At 34.4% G+C, this 6,144-nt stretch overlaps 1 long non-coding RNA gene across 1 annotated transcript; it reads right to left on the bottom strand.

Annotated features, from left to right (window-relative positions):
- Nucleotides 1–1,237: 1,237 nt before the first annotated feature.
- LOC146386708 (uncharacterized) lies at nucleotides 1,238–3,550 on the bottom strand. Its single transcript, XR_014800175.1, has 3 exons — nucleotides 3,407–3,550; nucleotides 3,204–3,290; nucleotides 1,238–3,084 (listed from the first exon to the last, which is right to left on the bottom strand). It is a non-coding gene; the product is annotated as an uncharacterized LOC146386708 (long non-coding RNA).
- Nucleotides 3,551–6,144: the final 2,594 nt, after the last annotated feature.

Below are 6,144 nucleotides of genomic sequence, written 5' to 3'. Positions count from 1 at the left end.
TGCTCATATATATATATAAATAAAACCAAATTTAATCGAAATTGAATTAAATTAAGATGTTTTCAGTCCTATTGCCATAGGTGTATAAAATCAAGCACCTACCCATGCAGACTCACTTTACAGAACAATAAGTCACTCTAAAAAACTCACTGAATCCAAAGGTGCTACTGTAATAGGAAACTATTATTGCAGCAAGTCAGTTTATGACATTTCTTCTGTGTTCTTCTTTCTTCTGTGTTGGAAACCACAGTAACTCAGCCACAAAGTGGCAGACCATGTAATGTTACAGAGCACAGTATGTAAAAGTCGCCAACGTTCTACTGACTCAGTAACTGGACACTTCCAAACCTCTACTGGCATTAACATCAGCACAAAAACTGTGTGCTCGGAACTTCATGACTTTACTTTCCTTGGCAGAGCAGCTCCTGTAGGTGGCCCAGTACTTGTGTCCATATAGTATACTTTTGACACTGAAATGTCATTCCCCTTCTGCACCTTCTCCTTGCCTACACATATCTTTATTTTGTGTTTAATTCTGCTCTTAACATCTCACATATGCAGCAGAGGCTTTTAAATTTGGACTGGTTGCGTCATTTTCAAATATTTTAGAATTCTCAACAACACAAGTGGGACTCGTACAGCATGGCAGTGGCTAACAGTCTGCTGTGTTTGCACAGGTAAACTGTTCGAAATCTTTCATGCGCTCTGTTTATACTTCATCGTTTTCCCTTAGTTATTTTAATTTGTCCTCACGGACACGGAAATTCAATTTACATTAAGATGAAAATTAATAATTAATAATAAGATGAATATCAATTAGATGAGATAATGAGATGGAAATTAAGATAAAAACATAAATTATTGGTTAGTAATTTAAAAAGAAAAAGAAAAAGACGCAATGCAAAAAAAAAAAAAAATCACTTGACTTCTTCAAAATGATGTTTATATCCAAATATTAAATCCAATATTAAATCGATATATCACACAGTAATGCTATATAGCTGCATGTTAAATACTTTAGGAAATATTTTTCTTGCAGTCACATATGTGAAGGTGAGTCAGGTGTTTACTGGACCAAAAACAACTGCTGTGTGAGCAGGTGGTACAGCTATCAAACCTCACACCACACAGTGTCTCATTTTGCCCACACTTCAAATCTAAGAAGGTGACAGAAACCATTCAAGCACAAAAGGAACTCTTAAAATGAATAAATCATTTTAATTTCAGGCACACAGAAAATGGGTCCTATACAACATGAACTAACTGGTAATTAATATTTTGCAATTCCCACATGAAGTTACTTGTTTGTTTTTTTTAATTGATGAGCTTCCTTTAAAAAGTCTTTTAGGTATTCTCACATTCACTTTTAGATATCGATTTAAGTTGGAATAAACATTTTGCGATTCCCAGCTAATTTTATGTTTGTTACGCTGGAATTTAAATATAACTGAACTGTCATCATTTAAATAACACAGGGACAAAGTATTGCTTCCTTAAGTAATAATTTTGAGTGTTTGTTGTCAATGAAGTACATTCAAAGGTGAAAAAAAATAATGCTGGGAAAAAAAATAAAATAAAATGTGTGTTTCTTGCTACCACATGCAACGCTTTATACATGTGGTTCTATTTTGAGACAGAGACAAGAGACAACTTTGGGATGACTGACAAGTAGCAGCTGGAAGGGAGGATAATGTAAGCCTGGAATACAGCGTCACAGGAAGACTGGTGTCATTCAGAACAGCTAATTAAAACAAAGCCAGCAGTGTTAATGAGAAATGATTGGTGAATGCTCGGCAGCTCTCATTCCTGTCAGTTTAACTTTGACAAAGTTATCATCAAAGAAAGACTTGATGATCTCGAGAAAGTTTGTTGACGAAAGAGGCTTGCCAACCCGATTGGAAAGAATTTGGAAAGCGCAGTAAAATGTAAACAAAAACAGAATGTAATCATTTGCATAACCTCATATGTTATTCACAATAAAACAGTAAAATATATTCAGATGTTTAAATTGAGAAACTGTAAATGTAATTTGTTTAGTTATATATTTTTGCAAATTGGGTTTAAAATTGTATCATAAAAGAAAGTATTCTCATTCTTATTCTGACTATTGTCTACAGAGTGGCCAGTTTATCTAAAAATAAAATAATTTAAAAAGTCATGATTTTTATTTCCCTCCTCATTTATATGCATGTATTTGGCTTGGACAACAACAAAGGACATGCTTTTTTAAAATTCAAGTTTCTCTCCACTCCACTCATCCAATTTCCCAAGTGTGTTGCCTTTAATATATGAACAGAAGCACAAACCCTCATTTTATAATTCAAATTAAGCAATTAAAGCACAGTAACAAATTCTCTTTCAATTGTTTATCCAGGAGCTAGCAGGAAGAGCATGGCTTATAGAAACTATTATGGATTAGACTCTCACATGCAATGAAAGGAAATATAGGAAGCCCATGCAGATATTAATACGATATTTTAAAACATCTCAAATCGTTTTTTTAAATGTACATTGTACCATTGACAGTAGAACATTTCTAAAACCTACGCATACAACATGTTGCATTAAAGCCACTGAAATAAGAGGATGTGAGTCAACCGAAAACACTAGAAAATATCTTAGCTAGCTTTTTTTTCCTGTCTCTTTGGGTTGTGGCAAAGACATGGCCCAATATTTCTCATAAATGAAACAAAAACAAATTTTGTACGACTTTTTATGAATTGCTTTAAATACATAGTATAAATAAATAGATACACTTATTGTATGTATATAAAGCATATTTATTTGTATATAGATAGATAGATAGCACCTGTTGTCACTAAAAGTGGCATCTTTAGCAAAATTTTTATGTATTTTCCTCTTAGAAAAAGGAACCAGATCCAGAGATCTCCATATCTTCAAAACCTCTGCTAAACTGACTGATTTTGTCTTGCAAGAGGTCTCTTTCTCTCAGTAGCCTTTGCAGCAGGTTGTTGCAGCAGGAACATAAGTGGGTTGAATTCGACTGAAATTGCTCGGTCTGGCACATGTCTTCTATCACAGAGGTGTTGCAAGGAAACTGATTGATATCCTCTTTTGAATAAACTGGAAATAAACATAATTTTGGGGTCATATTTTTTTATACTTTCCATCAGAAAACATGTTACAGTACTTATGATACATTTATTTTCCATTATAAATATATACTTGTGTTCACAACTTACCGGCAAGGTGCAGGGAGATATTGAGGATGGCTTGTAAGATACATAATACTCCTAAAGTTACAATCCCCATCCTCAGGAGTCTTCTTTCTGTAAACATACAAACAGATAAATACATAGTACATTCACAATAGTGAGACAGCTTTCTGATTACTTCAAAATCGTGACTGTTTCTTTTTTAGTTTGCATTTTTCTCATATTCTTACCTGATTGAGCAGAGTTGATGCTGCTTGTTCCAGTTTGGACCTTTTTTTCCCCAAGGTCATGTATGGTGGAATACTCAGAAAGCTCCAATTCTTCTGCCATGGCGTTAACTTACAGTGAGATGGGTTAGTCGTGCCTCAGTTTCTGTGCTGTGGCATCTGTTGTTTCTCAAATGTGGCGAGTTGCCTTCACATTATTTTCTAAAGAAAAAGCTGCTCTTGATTTGAGGAAGTGTTTTCATTGTGGTTTTATGCAAGCAAGCAGTTCATTTTGTTTGTCAATCAATGTTGCCAGCAGATTTCAGTCTACAGTTATGATTTTGTAAAGGACAAAGGTAAAAATGTTTATTGCAAGAATTTTGATATTCAGGTAATATCACTTACACATACTTGTGATGTTATGATCTCACACTGTTCTGGTTGCAGAGACTTTTGCTGTTCAGTCATTTGGTCAGCTTCTCCTTCTGGACTGTGATCCAAACCAAGACTTTATCAACAAATACCCACATATCTCAGCAATGAAATTGGGAAGGGCAAGTATTAAATTCAGTTCTTTGGATTCTTTTGGCGGCGAAGAAAAAAACGGCTCAAAATGGTCTACCTCAAAAAATGATCTTTATTTTTACATTTCTGGAAAAGGAGACTGAGCCCATAGCCCACAGCAGTCAGCCTGATATGTCTACAGGGTGGGCCATTTATATGGATACACCGTAATAACATGGGAATGGTTGGTGATATTAAAGTCCTGTTTGTGGCACATTAGTATATGTGAGGGGGCAAACTCCTCAAGATGGGTGGTGACCATGGTGGATAAAGTTCCGTTGAAACCAAGCACACCATTGTTTTTCTTGTGACATTACCAATAAGTTTGATGTGTCACATGGCCCTCTTCCTATTGAAAAAACAAAAGTTGTATCCAAGATGGCCGACTTCTAAATGGCCACCATGGTCACCACCCATCTTGAGGAGTTTGCCCCCTCACATATACTAATGTGCCACAAACAGGACTTTAATATCACCAACCATTCCCATGTTATTACGGTGTATCCATATAAATGGCCCACCCTGTATATACTTCCTCTAGACGTCACGCACACTTTAAGTTTCGATCAAACACTCTACTTAGTTTCACTTTCTGTCTGCACCTCATATGCTCTGCAAAAGCATGGAGTTTCCTGTCAGTACTTTTTGGCTCAGACTCTACTCAGAGTTGGCCCTTTTAGACTATATTAAAAACAAGTAACAATATGCACTAAATAAGCACTAGCAATGTATTAATATCGTGACAAAAGCCAAGGGCCATGGGGAAGAGTCATAATGATTTGACTGATCACCTACTTCTCATCTACTGGAACCATCAGTGAAAAGAAGAAAGAAAAGAAACACATCACGCAAGAATGATCTTGATCAAAAGAATTCAACAGATTTATTGAGCACATTTACTTATACTCCCCTACAGCACAAATCCTTTTAATTTGGGTACTCAATATACTTTCTCCAAGTTCCAGCCTCAAGCCAAGATTTTCATTTTATCATTGAAATGTTGCCATTCATATCACTGATGGAACAGATTTAACATTTCATAGTTTTGAAAAGCTCTAAAAAAATAGTTTCATACTATTTTTTTCAATATTCTTTTATTCTTTTTATAGCCATAACACAGATTTCTCTTGTGATTGCATGCAATTCTTAAAGGTATACATGCATGCAAATTGTGTTTACAGATGCAAATGATTCAAATTAACATACTCTAAATATGTTTTATAAATAAATGTAAAACTTATAACATAACCCTGTGCAAAAAAAAAAGTCCTCATTTAAAAATTCTTAAATATTTTTAACAACTAAATGTAAAACAGATGTACAGTATAAGGCAAATACAACAGTTGGATAGTGTAAGCCAGGAACACAGTGTGACAGAAACACTGGTGTCATTCAGAACAGCTAATTAAAACAAAACCAACAGTGTTAATGAAAAGTGATTAGTGAATGCTCTGTAGTTCTCATTGCTGTCAGTTTAACTGTGACCAAATTATCATCAAAGAAAGACTTGATGATTTCAAGAAGGTTTGTTGGCAAAAGAAGATTATCAACCCTATTCTGAAAAAATTGGGATGCCGAGTAAAATGTAAATAAAAGCTGAATTTAAAGATTTGCAAATCTCACAACCCCAAATTTTATTCACAAAAAACCCCATCAAAAACACACTTTACATACTTCACAAGTATGTAAAGCTTATTTATTTAGCGCAAGCAATCAGACAAGCAATCACAAAGTGGTGTACACAAAAGGCTAAAATAAACATGAACATTAAACTCCCAGGACCTGGCGTCCACATATGTGGACATCACATTTTGGGTTGTCTAGACCAAAATACTAATTTTGGTCTACAAGGGCCTGATATCCACTTACGGGGGCGTTGTACTTCCACTGTTCTATCAAAATTTAAATTCATATGTGGAAACAAAAATCAGGTTAAAAAAAACAAACATGTAATTTTTTGTTTTTACATTCATGAGGTCCTAATCAGCCCAAATAGTAAAGAAAATTAAAAATGCATGCCATGAAAGAGTTTGGGTCTTAGGAGGTTAAGTGTGAAAAAAATGAAATAAGATATAGTAAAATAAACTGGTTTCAAAATAAGTAAAACATAATTCAATAAAAAATTCTCAGGAAAAGGCCTGTTTGAAAAAAGTTTTAACTGCTTTTTAAAATAATGCACAGAGTCAACTAATTGTAGT

The sequence above is a fragment of the Perissodus microlepis genome, chromosome 5 (genome assembly GCF_051167445.1).
Source record: "Perissodus microlepis isolate ML-2025 ecotype Zambia chromosome 5, ASM5116744v1, whole genome shotgun sequence".
Taxonomy (NCBI): Eukaryota; Metazoa; Chordata; class Actinopteri; order Cichliformes; family Cichlidae; genus Perissodus; species Perissodus microlepis.
Note: the sequence above shows the minus strand (reverse complement) of the source record. Positions and strands in the feature narration are given on the sequence as shown.